This window comes from Phyllobates terribilis, unplaced genomic scaffold, assembly GCF_046119375.1.
Source record: "Phyllobates terribilis strain yellow unplaced genomic scaffold, ASM4611937v1 Scaffold_8__6_contigs__length_399053987, whole genome shotgun sequence".
Classification (NCBI taxonomy): Eukaryota; Metazoa; Chordata; class Amphibia; order Anura; family Dendrobatidae; genus Phyllobates; species Phyllobates terribilis.
Genome location: NW_027362768.1, coordinates 37,273,008 through 37,286,491, shown reverse-complemented (window position 1 = coordinate 37,286,491; position 13,484 = coordinate 37,273,008).

Here is a 13,484-nt window from a genome sequence, read left to right as displayed (position 1 = left end):
AAATTATTTTGAATTTGCAACCTGATGGAGGTCAGTATAGGTGGACTAATAGAACAAGTCCCACACACTGCTAGAAGGCCAAATATTTTTTCAGAGCTAGATGCAGAAAAAAATTATATTCAGTTTGCAACCTGATGGAGGTCAGTATAGATGGACTAATAGAACAAGTCCCACACACAGCTAGAAGCCCAAATATTTTTTCAGAGGTAGATGCAGAAAAAAATTATATTCAGTTTGCAACCTGATGGAGGTCTGTATAGATGGATTAATAGAACAAGTCCCACACACAGCTAGAAGCCCAATATTTTTTCAGAGGTAGATGCAGAAAAAAAATATATTCAGTTTGCAACCTGATGGAGGTCAGTATAGATGGACTAATAGAGAAAGTCCCACACACTGCTAGAAGGCCAAATATTTTTTCAGAGCTAGATGCAGACAAAAAATTATTTTTAATTTGCAACCTGATGGAGGTCAGTATATATGGACTAATAGAGAAAGTCCCACACACTACTAGGAGGCCAAATATTTTTTCAGAGCTAGATGCAGATAAAAAATATTTTTAATTTGCAACCTGATGGAGGTCAGTATAGATGGACTAATAGAGAAAGTCCCACACACTGCTAGAAGGCCAAATAATTTTTCAGAGCTAGATGCAGATAAAAATTATTTTTAATTTGCAACCTGATGGAGGTCAGTATAGATGGACTAATAGAGAAAGTCCCACACACTGCTAGAAGGCCAAATATTTTTTCAGAGCTAGATGCAGAAAATAATTATATTCAGTTTGCATCTGACGGAGGTCAGTATAGATGGACTAATAGAACAAGTCCCACACACAGCTAGAAGCTCAAATATTTTTTCAGAGCTAGATGCAGACAAAAAATTATTTTTAATTTGCAACCTGATGGAGGTCAGTAGAGATGGACTAATAGAGAAAGTCCCACACACTGCTAGAAGCCCAAATATTTATTCAGAGGTAGATGCAGAAAAAAATTATATTCAGTTTGCAACCTGATGGAGGTCTGTATAGATGGATTAATAGAACAAGTCCCACACACAGCTACAAGCCCAACATTTTTTCAGAGGTAGATGCAGAAAAAAAATATATTCAGTTTGCAACCTGATGGAGGTCAGTATAGATGGACTAATAGAGAAAGTTCCACACACTGCTAGAAGGCCAAATATTTTTTCAGAGCTAGATGCAGAAAAAAATTATATTCAGTTTGCAACCTGATGGAGGACAGTATAGATGGACTAATAGAACAAGTCCCACACACAGCTAGAAGCCCAAATATTTTTTCAGAGGTAGATGCAGACAAAAAATTATTTTTAATTTGCAACCTGATGGAGGTCAGTATAGATGGACTAATAGAGAAAGTCCCACACACTGCTAGAAGCCCAAATATTTTTTCAGAGGTAGATGCAGAAAAAAATTATATTCAGTTTGCAACCTGATGGAGGTCTGTATAGATGGATTAATAGAACAAGTCCCACACACAGCTACAAGCCCAATATTTTTTCAGAGGTAGATGCAGAAAAAAAATATATTCAGTTTGCAACCTGATGGAGGTCAGTATAGATGGACTAATAGAGAAAGTCCCACACACTGCTAGAAGGCCAAATATTTTTTCATAGCTAGATGCAGACAAAAAATTATTTTTAATTTGCAACCTGATGGAGGTCAGTATAGGTGGACTAATAGAACAAGTCCCACACACTGCTAGAAGGCCAAATATTTTTTCAGAGCTAGATGCAGAAAAAAATTATATTCAGTTTGCAACCTGATGGAGGTCAGTATAGATGGACTAATAGAACAAGTCCCACACACAGCTAGAAGCCCAAATATTTTTTCAGAGGTAGATGCAGAAAAAAATTATATTCAGTTTGCAACCTGATGGAGGTCTGTATAGATGGACTAATAGAACAAGTCCCACACACAGCAAGAAGCCCAAATATTTTTTCAGAGGTAGATGCAGATAAAAATTATTTTTAATTTGCAACCTGATGGAGGTCAGTATAGAAGGACTAATAGAGAAAGTCCCACACACTGCTAGAAGGCCAAATATTTTTTCAGAGCTAGATGCAGATAAAAATTATTTTTAATTTGCAGCCTGATGGAGGTCAGTATAGATGGACTAATAGAGAAAGTCCCACACACTGCTAGAAGGCCAAATATTTTTTCTGAGCTAGATGCAGAAAAAAATTATATTCAGTTTGCAACCTGATGGAGGACAGTATAGATGGACTAATAGAACAAGTCCCAGACACAGCTAGAAGCCCAAATATTTTTTCAGAGGTAGATGCAGACAAAAAATTATTTTTAATTTGCAACCTGATGGAGGTCAGTATAGATGGACTAATAGAGAAAGTCCCACACACTGCTAGAAGCCCAAATATTTTTTCAGAGGTAGATGCAGAAAAAAATTATATTCAGTTTGCAACCTGATGGAGGTCTGTATAGATGGATTAATAGAACAAGTCCCACACACAGCTACAAGCCCAATATTTTTTCAGAGGTAGATGCAGAAAAAAAATATATTCAGTTTGCAACCTGATGGAGGTCAGTATAGATGGACTAATAGAGAAAGTCCCACACACTGCTAGAAGGCCAAATATTTTTTCATAGCTAGATGCAGACAAAAAATTATTTTGAATTTGCAACCTGATGGAGGTCAGTATAGGTGGACTAATAGAACAAGTCCCACACACTGCTAGAAGGCCAAATATTTTTTCAGAGCTAGATGCAGAAAAAAATTATATTCAGTTTGCAACCTGATGGAGGTCAGTATAGATGGACTAATAGAACAAGTCCCACACACAGCTAGAAGCCCAAATATTTTTTCAGAGGTAGATGCAGAAAAAAATTATATTCAGTTTGCAACCTGATGGAGGTCTGTATAGATGGATTAATAGAACAAGTCCCACACACAGCTAGAAGCCCAATATTTTTTCAGAGGTAGATGCAGAAAAAAAATATATTCAGTTTGCAACCTGATGGAGGTCAGTATAGATGGACTAATAGAGAAAGTCCCACACACTGCTAGAAGGCCAAATATTTTTTCAGAGCTAGATGCAGACAAAAAATTATTTTTAATTTGCAACCTGATGGAGGTCAGTATATATGGACTAATAGAGAAAGTCCCACACACTACTCGGAGGCCAAATATTTTTTCAGAGCTAGATGCAGATAAAAATTATTTTTAATTTGCAACCTGATGGAGGTCAGTATAGATGGACTAATAGAGAAAGTCCCACACACTGCTAGAAGGCCAAATATTTTTTCAGAGCTAGATGCAGATAAAAATTATTTTTAATTTGCAACCTGATGGAGGTCAGTATAGATGGACTAATAGAGAAAGTCCCACACACTGCTAGAAGGCCAAATATTTTTTCAGAGCTAGATGCAGAAAATAATTATATTCAGTTTGCATCTGACGGAGGTCAGTATAGATGGACTAATAGAACAAGTCCCACACACAGCTAGAAGCCCAAATATTTTTTCAGAGCTAGATGCAGACAAAAAATTATTTTTAATTTGCAACCTGATGGAGGTCAGTAGAGATGGACTAATAGAGAAAGTCCCACACACTGCTAGAAGCCCAAATATTTATTCAGAGGTAGATGCAGAAAAAAATTATATTCAGTTTGCAACCTGATGGAGGTCTGTATAGATGGATTAATAGAACAAGTCCCACACACAGCTACAAGCCCAATATTTTTTCAGAGGTAGATGCAGAAAAAAAATATATTCAGTTTGCAACCTGATGGAGGTCAGTATAGATGGACTAATAGAGAAAGTTCCACACACTGCTAGAAGGCCAAATATTTTTTCAGAGCTAGATGCAGAAAAAAATTATATTCAGTTTGCAACCTGATGGAGGACAGTATAGATGGACTAATAGAACAAGTCCCACACACAGCTAGAAGCCCAAATATTTTTTCAGAGGTAGATGCAGACAAAAAATTATTTTTAATTTGCAACCTGATGGAGGTCAGTATAGATGGACTAATAGAGAAAGTCCCACACACTGCTAGAAGCCCAAATATTTTTTCAGAGGTAGATGCAGAGAAAAATTATATTCAGTTTGCAACCTGATGGAGGTCTGTATAGATGGATTAATAGAACAAGTCCCACACACAGCTACAAGCCCAATATTTTTTCAGAGGTAGATGCAGAAAAAAAATATATTCAGTTTGCAACCTGATGGAGGTCAGTATAGATGGACTAATAGAGAAAGTCCCACACACTGCTAGAAGGCCAAATATTTTTTCATAGCTAGATGCAGACAAAAAATTATTTTTAATTTGCAACCTGATGGAGGTCAGTATAGGTGGACTAATAGAACAAGTCCCACACACTGCTAGAAGGCCAAATATTTTTTCAGAGCTAGATGCAGAAAAAAATTATATTCAGTTTGCAACCTGATGGAGGTCAGTATAGATGGACTAATAGAACAAGTCCCACACACAGCTAGAAGCCCAAATATTTTTTCAGAGGTAGATGCAGAAAAAAATTATATTCAGTTTGCAACCTGATGGAGGTCTGTATAGATGGATTAATAGAACAAGTCCCACACACAGCTACAAGCCCAATATTTTTTCAGAGGTAGATGCAGAAAAAAAATATATTCAGTTTGCAACCTGATGGAGGTCAGTATAGATGGACTAATAGAGAAAGTCCCACACACTGCTAGAAGGCCAAATATTTTTTCAGAGCTAGATGCAGACAAAAAAATATTTTTAATTTGCAACCTGATGGAGGTCAGTATAGATGGACTAATAGAGAAAGTCCCACTCACTGCTAGAAGGCCAAATATTTTTTCAGAGCTAGATGCAGATAAAAATTATTTTTAATTTGCAACCTGATGGAGGTCAGTATAGATGGACTAATAGAGAAAGTCCCACACACTGCTAGAAGGCCAAATATTTTTTCAGAGCTAGATGCAGATAAAAATTATTTTTAATTTGCAACCTGATGGAGGTCAATATAGATGGACTTAATAGAGAAAGTCCCACACACTGCTAGAAGGCCAAATATTTTTTCAGAGCTAGATGCAGAAAAAAATTATATTCAGTTTGCAACCTGATGGAGGTCAGTATAGATGGACTAATAGAACAAGTCCCACACACAGCTAGAAGCCCAAATATTTTTTCAGAGGTAGATGCAGATAAAAATTATATTCACTTTGCAACCTGGTGGAGGTCAGTATAGATGGACTAATAGAGAAAGTCCCACACACTGCTAGAAGGCCAAATATTTTTTCAGAGCTAGATGCATATAAAAATAATTTTTAATTTGCAACCTGATGGAGGTCAGTATAGATGGACTAATAGAGAAAGTCCCACACACTGCTAGAAGGCCAAATATTTTTTCAGAGCTAGATGCAGAAAAAAATTATATTCAGTTTGCAACCTGATGGAGGTCAGTATAGATGGACTAATAGAACAAGTCCCACACACAGCTAGAAGCCCAAATATTTTTTCAGAGGTAGATGCAGATAAAAATTATTTTTAATTTGCAACCTGATGGAGGTCAGTATAGATGGACTAATAGAGAAAGTCCCACACACTGCTAGAAGGCCAAATTATTTTTCAGAGCTAGATGCAGACAAAAAAATATTTTGAAATTGCAGCGTGATGGAGGTCAGTATAGATGGACTAATAGAACAAGTCCCACACACTGCTAGAAGGCCAAATATTTTTTCAGGGCTAGATGCAGAAAAAAATTATATTCAGTTTGCAACCTGATGGAGGTCAGTATAGATGGACTAATAGAACAAGTCCCACACACTGCTAGAAGCCCAAATATTTTTTCAGAGCTAGATGCAGAAAAAATTTATATTCAATTTGCAACCTGATGGAGGTGAGTATAGATGGACTAATGTAATGATGCTATGCCCAAAAGATTTTACTTCACTAGGTGCAGTAAAAAAATTGGTATTCTATACACAGGTGGTATATCTTGCAACACAGATAGGCTACTCCACTGACTAACACACTCTGCAATAGGCCAAAAAGGATTAGCTTTGCTAGATTCAGCCAAATGCTGTGAAAAAAACTTGCACAGCACTGGCACAGACCTGCCTGGCAAAAACTGATAGGAACTGATGTTACCTAGTCCTGAAAAGGACTGCAATTACAATTAGTCTTTACTCCCACAATCTATCTATTTAAGAGCACAGACCTGCCTGATAAAAGTCGTAGGAAATGCTGTAACCTAGTCCTTAAAAGGACTGCAATCACAACTATTTCCTACTCCCAAGCTATCTGTAGATTTGTGCGAAAATTGGCTTGAAATTAACAAGGTATAGCGCACACAGCAACAGCGGTGCCGTCTAACACGCAGCTGCAGCAGTGAGAAAATGGTGGCGACGGGGAAAATGGCTTGGTCTTATAGGGCAAGGACATGTTACATACACTGCCAATGACACATGCCCTTGCTTGTGTGAAAAAAAGCACTCCGCTCCGTGTGTGCGCTGCTGATAGGCTGACAGATTGCACCTCCCCACTGTAAATGCGGGAAAGAGAAAAAAAAATGGAGATCTTCATTATTCCTGCAGAGATCCATCCCCTGCCCCTCCCCCCACCCCGCTGTACACTCAAACTGCGTATTAACATTAATTTTCATCATTACTGAGAAAAAATCCAGTTATGATTTTGGTGCACGAGCAGTTATCGAACATAACCTCGAACAGCCGAATTTTTCTTAAAACGTTCGTGTTCGCCGAACGGCTCGAACACCGCCCAAAACAGCTCGAATTTGAGATTGGCGAACAGTTCGAGTCGAACAACGCTCATCTCTATTCACCAGCTCACAGCTCCGACATCATCGACAAGTGTCTTCTATTGTTACTCACAGTCGGGGATGATACACCAGCCTCTGCAACCACTGAAACATCTTCTCTGGTCCGAAGTGAGCCCCTCGTTCATGAGTCTCTTTAGCCACTACTCCTACCAACTTCTCTGGGATCATCACTTGCCAGGTGGTCCCGAACTCTCGCAGTAGCTGCACCCGTCGGTACAGCAGCCCGTCTCACAAACACAGACTCTCCCATTGTCCCAGAATTTTCAGTGCTCCCGAGGACAGGGTACTCCTCTCTTCTCGACTGGGGACTTGCCGCAAAGCGACCCATTGACGTAATTGAGCAACTTCTCTGTCAGTCTGTTGAAGTCGGATCCAGTCATCTCTTGGCCATCCTAGCACTTGTTCTTCCGACGTCTCTCCGATCTGTCCCTGCACTGCAGCCAGCGGTCCCATGAAATTTCAAAAGCTAGGGGTCTCATTCGCCTCCAAATCCTCATCGCAATCATGAGCAGGCCGTTCATATGTCACTCTGGAGAGGGCGTCGGCGTGAGTATTCTCTGCCTTAGGCCGGTAGGCGATCTTATACCGGTACCTGGCCATGCGGGCCACCCACCGCTGCTCCACGGCCCCCAATTTCGCATTCTCCAGGTGGGCCAGCGGGTTGTTATCTGTTCTCACCAGTACTTCGGACCCAGACAAATACTCCGCAAACTTCTCGGTCATTGCCCAAACCAGAGCCAGCAACTCCAATTTGAAAGAGCTACAATTATCTGGGTTCCTCTCGGAGTCGTGAAGGGAGTGGCTGGCGTACACAATCACGCACTCTTTCCCCTCCTGGACTTGGGATAACACGGCTCCCTGACCATGTAGGCTCCCATCAGTGTGGAGTATGAAGGGTTGGGAGAAATCCGCATAGGCAAGTATTGGGGCCTCGGTCAGGGCCATTTTTAGGGCACGGAAGGCCTCTTCTTGGCTGCTTCCCCACCGAATCGCCTGATTCTAGGAGCCCACCGGCACTCCCTTAAGTAGCTACAGCAATGGGTTGGCTATGCGGGTGAAGTTCTTCACGAATCTTCGGTAGTACCCGGCAAGTCCCAGGAAGGCCCGAACGTCCTTCACTGTCTTCGGGGTAGGCCACTCCTGTACGGCGGCCACCTTTTCCTGGGTGGGCCTGACTCCTTCACCGGACACAGTATGACCGAGATATTCAATCTGTTTGCAGAACAGGTGGCACTTCTGGGGCTTCACCTTTAGGCCATGACTCTGTAGGTGACTCAGTACTTGCTCCAGTCGCTGGAGGTGCTCCTCAAAGGTGGCGGCATAGACAATTATGTCGTCAAGGTAAATCAGTGTCACCCCGAAGTTCAAATCGCCCAGGCACCTCTCCATCAGACGCTGGAACGTCCCGGGGGCATTAGTCAGGCCGAAAGGCATCCTATTGAACTCGAACAGTCCCATGGGTAATATGAACGCCGTGTTTGCAGGGTCATGTTCGGCCGCGGGCACCTGCCAGTACCCACTGGCCAGATCCAAGGAGGAGAAGTATCTTGCCTTCCCTAAGGCCGACAGGGACTCTTCGATTCGGGGTAGTGGGTAAGAGTCCCGTACTGTACAGGCATTCAGTTGTCTGTAGTCCACACAGAACCGCAAGTTCCCATCTTTCTTCCGGACCAGGACAATCGGGGCTGCCCAGGGACTCTGACTCTCCCGTATCACACCATTCCGTAACATATGGGCTAGCATTTCCTTAACCTCTTTATACATCTGGGGAGGCATCTGCCGGTATCTCTCCCGCACTGGGGCAGCGCTCCCAGTAGGAATCTCGTGGGTAATGGCTTCGGTGCAACCAAAATCATCCTCATGGCGAGCAAAGACTTCCTGATACCACTCCAGCACATCCTCAACCTGCTGCACCTGTCGAGGTGTAAGTCCCATCAATTCAGCCTGCATTCATTCTAGGATTCTTTGTCCACCCTTCGCACTAGCCCGGTGGGGTTCCGGTGGCATGGGGACCGACAGAGTCCAGGGGTCTCCTCATACAGTGGACAGCTGTACCACATCAGGTCGCACCAACTTCTCTGGCATTCCCAGAATCTGGGCTATTTCCGCCCTGGAAATGAGTGTGAGATCATCTTCGCCCAGATTAACACACTGCACTATAACATTGCCACCCTGGACTGTGGCCAGTGTCCGAGCCACCAAGAGTCCAGGGGGTACCTTGTCCATCGATGTTGGTTCTATCTGAACTTCGACCCCCTCAAGAGGTGTGCAGGCCCATGCGGGTAATGTGAGTACAGTTTGTCCGGGCGGTAAGGTGAGCGCCGTAGCTGCTGGTACTATTACTTTCCCCAGGATATTCCCTTCACTCAACGTCTCCTGAGCCTGGGCAGCTCGGATTAGTTGTTGAAATACTCTCCTTTGGGGAGTCTGCGGATCCCACTGGTCTAGAGGAATCTCCTTCGGCTCACTAAGCAGGATTTGCCCGATCTCTTTCAGCACATTCCTTCCAAGGGTCACCGGGGGTCCAATTCCGGTTCCCACTTTTCCACACACTCGTATCTTCATCCACACCACCCCTGCGACCTGGATGGGTAATTGATTAGCTGCCGTGAGTCTAATTACTGGTCCCCATTCAGGCCGCACTATCTCTGGAAATCGCTGTTGAAAGTAGGCTTCTGTCATCGTAGTCACCTGGGATCCCGTGTCAACCAGGCAGTGAACATCCCGACCGCTTATCTCGGCCCAGACAGTCGGGCTACTGGAAACTAAGTCCTTGGGACTTCTTCTTTTTCTTTCCCCTTCCTCAGGCTCCATGCTGTGTCCCCCGAACACGGAGCCCGCTAGTTTAACGGCTGTCACGACAGGGGCCGCCCTCGGCTAGCACAGCCCCTGGCATAATGTCCTGCGCCTCCACACTTCCAGCAGGTCGTGTCTCAGTCTGTGTAGGGCTGCCTCCCTCCTCTATGGAACTCTCCTGCAGGGGGGGTCCTGAATTCAATTCTCTCCATAACTGGGGAAATCGATCTGGGTATCTCTGGTGTCGGGGCAGGGGTCTTCTTGAGACTGGACCATTCATCCCGCATCTCCTGTATCTCCTTCCGCATCTCTCGAGCCCATTCCGGTTCAGCTGCAGACGGGGTGGGTACCTCATTACTCCGGACCATCCCTGCCAGGGCCGTCACCCCCATCTCCTGCTCTCTCACACGTGCCTCCGCCCCCACTTCTAGAAAAGTCATACGTGGGTTGGCGCGCAGGTGCTCCCGCAAGGCCTGCTTCAGCAGCACATCCCTGAGGCCTGCCACAAACTGGTCCCTTAAGACCACGTCAGGGGAGACCATTCCCAAATTCCCCATGTCGTCTTTTCTAGTGATATAGGCATGCACGCTCTGTAAGGCATTAACATACTGCGTCACAGTCTCTCCCTCCTGCTGCACTTGGTGAAACAGTCGTATCCTCAGCTCTCCTACATTGGTGGGATCCCCATGCATTTCCTTCAGTATCCGCACCACTTTTTCTACAGTATCCCTGTCATGGGGAGGGCAGTACATCACGGACTGTCGGGCCTCGCCGTCCAGGGCCAGTAAGGCTATTTCGGCTTGCATAGCTGGGGTCATCGGGTGCATACGCAACATACTCCTAACTCTCTCAATCCAGTCCCACAGCATGATATTGTCCCCGGTGAACTTTGGGAGATTGCTGAGCATGGCCCCTAGCGGCAAGCTAGATTTAGGGGCTCCCAGGATGGACTTCTCTGCAGTGTCTGTGTCTAAAAACTGCATCCTGCCGACTATGCCAAATGTAACACAGGTACTTTAGATGCAGTGATACAGAAGCACAGAGCAGCCAATACGGGGTTAATAACCAGGGAAAGTTTATGATAACAAGATGAATCTCCCCACAGGGAGTAACAGGGGAAAATATGGGGAAATAGCAGGTATTAGTCTGTAACTGACAGTTTACAGTTTAACTAGATGTAGCAGAGTCAAACCGGTAACAAACTACAGTTTTTTCACTTAGCTGACTTGTATCCTCCACAAGGCAGTTGCCAGCTGGTGCTGGTGACGCTGTCTTCAGGCTTCCCCGCCCAAACAATGCTCCGTCTTCTGGCGGCAGCGGGCGGTCTCCGGTTTTACCCGCTGAGCCCCTAGTCCATAACACGGCACCTCACGTGCTCAGCTCCACGGACCCTGCGTCTCTTCTCCCTACAGTCAACTTGACTCCTCCGGTCCACTGCACTCGGATCCCTTGCTCCAAGTCCTGTAGCCAGGAGCCTGGACCCTCTCACACTGCTCTGCTCCGCTGGACTCAGCTCCGCTGGACTCATCTCCGCTGGACTTAGCTCCGCTTTCCCGCGCAAACGTCCTCATCTCTCCCTCTCTCTCGTCACACCAGGAGTCCCTCTGTCACCTGACCTCCCAGCTCTCTCTCTCGACACACCCCCTGCTTCCCTGTCTATTGACTCCTCTGCTTGCTGTCTGTCTTCCCCCTGCAACAAGAAATAGGGCCCCGGCTGTTCCGGAGCCCTTGCTCTGAAAGTACTTACATCCCGGTCTTCCCCCTTACACTTGCACAGGAGCTTTTTTCAGTCCTTGTCTGCCACTTACTTTCATCCTTCATTTTCACTAGATTTCCCCTGTGCAGACTCTATCTGTAAGGGCTTGTGCACACGACTGTTTTTTGCTGGTCTGTTAAAAAAACAGGACCAATGTTATTCAATAGGGCAGAGTAGATGAACGATTTTTTTCACTGACGGAATCGGCGTGTGAAAAATCACAAAATCGGATGCCATATGGAGCCACAGTACAGCTTTCAATTTTTAAGGATACTTTGCAATTCTGTAACATAGGAAACTGTAAATGGTCCTGTAAATGATTAGTGACTGATTGCAAAAGGATTGCACGTGGATGACAAGTGAGAAAAAATCGTTGCACGTTTCTGGATGAAACTCTTAACGATTTTTTATACAGTTATGTGAACGAGAACTTAAAGAGTTATTCTTCTATTATGACATTGTTTTAGATAGACTGCATGGCAATATGCATTTTAGCAATTGACTTATTTTTGGTATGTGCTGTCAAGCTTTTGATTTACATTGTTTACAGCTTGATGCCAAGAAGACCCATGAGCAGAGCCTGGTCAAACATGGGCAGTAGCTACATACCAAGCCTAGGAGTTAACCCATGAGCTCCCTGCCACCTCTCTGTGGCCTATTAGTTTCTATAGAGGAGTTAGACAGTGACGCTCACCAGTCCCCCTTTGGCTCTTCATCCCTCCCTATCAGCTCCTAATCGAAAGCTGCTGTTATCAGTGCTAATCAAGACCTGTGTCCCCACCTGTCTGGTTTAGCCATGGCCATTCTCATAATCACTGCTCACTTTCTCTGTGAGATGCCAATCCCTGCATTTGTTCCAAGGCACTGTTATGTCTATATGCATATACATAAACAGTGTACTTGTAGTCTTTACCACAAGTGCACTGTCACACCTGATTGTGTCACTTTGGCAAAGACAGGTCAGCAGATAGATGATGCTGCTCCAACAACAAGAAAGGGAGGAGACTGGAGAGCTTGTACTCCTTAAAGGGTTATTTAAAAATCAACAATGTGGTCTTATATTAATGTGCACCTATACTTATTCATTTTTGCCAATATAGCTCACTTTTAAATCTGTCTAGTTTTGCATTTATCACACCCAAAGAATGCCCTTACAGGCACTGGATACCCTCTGTTTGCAATTGGAACTAGTACTCCAGGTCAGTCATGCACAGCGCAGTCTCAGTTGACTTCCTGCCAGCACATTCACTCATTGAGTATTTGGTCAGTATTTTAAATATGTATTTGTAAGCCAAAATCAGGAGTGGAACAGTCAGAGGAAAAGTATATTTGAAATATTTGCACTTCTTCTGCATTTTTCACCCACTCCTGGTTTTGTCTTACAAATACTGTCATAAAATACTGACCAAATACTGAACATGGGAACATGGCCTAACTCTGCTCTTCCTCCACCACTTATGTAGAATGTAATCGACTTTTAGAATATACTGCACCCTGTATTCATGTACACTGTATAACCATGTACAGTACTCTCTCTGCTTGATCTACTCTTTCTTTTGCCCTCTGCATCAGTAAAGCTGCTTGTGTGGTTTTACATCATTGTTAGCTGGTTTCTTGCAGAGCTCAACTCTCATGCAATCCTCCACAATGAAGCTTGTAATAACTACATGGTGAATTGTCAGTAATGTGAAATTACAAATGTTGCTTTTTTGTTTCATATCCCAGTAGATAATCCTCTGCCATATGCATAAGGAGTGCATGAAAGTTGATCTCTGATACAAGTGAGTTAATAATGATATAAGTCCACAGAGTTCTATACCGATGTAGATGGCAAAAGATCAAATCGGTCAGTCAGGGAATTGTACATGAGCAGAGCACGCACAGAAGCATAAGGTGAATTCTATACTATGGATGTTATTCTAATACTAGGATTGATATGATACATATATTAGGGAGTTGGAATTAGTTAGAAGAACATAAGATAGGGAGGGGTCTGCAGAATTAAGGAAAATTGAGGTGCTGCTTGGAAATGTAACTTTAGCAGTGTAAAAAGAGAAATACCCATTCAGCTACGTAAAGCTGGATGCGTAGAGTGGCAGTAGATACAAGAGGGATGGAAGTAGTCCA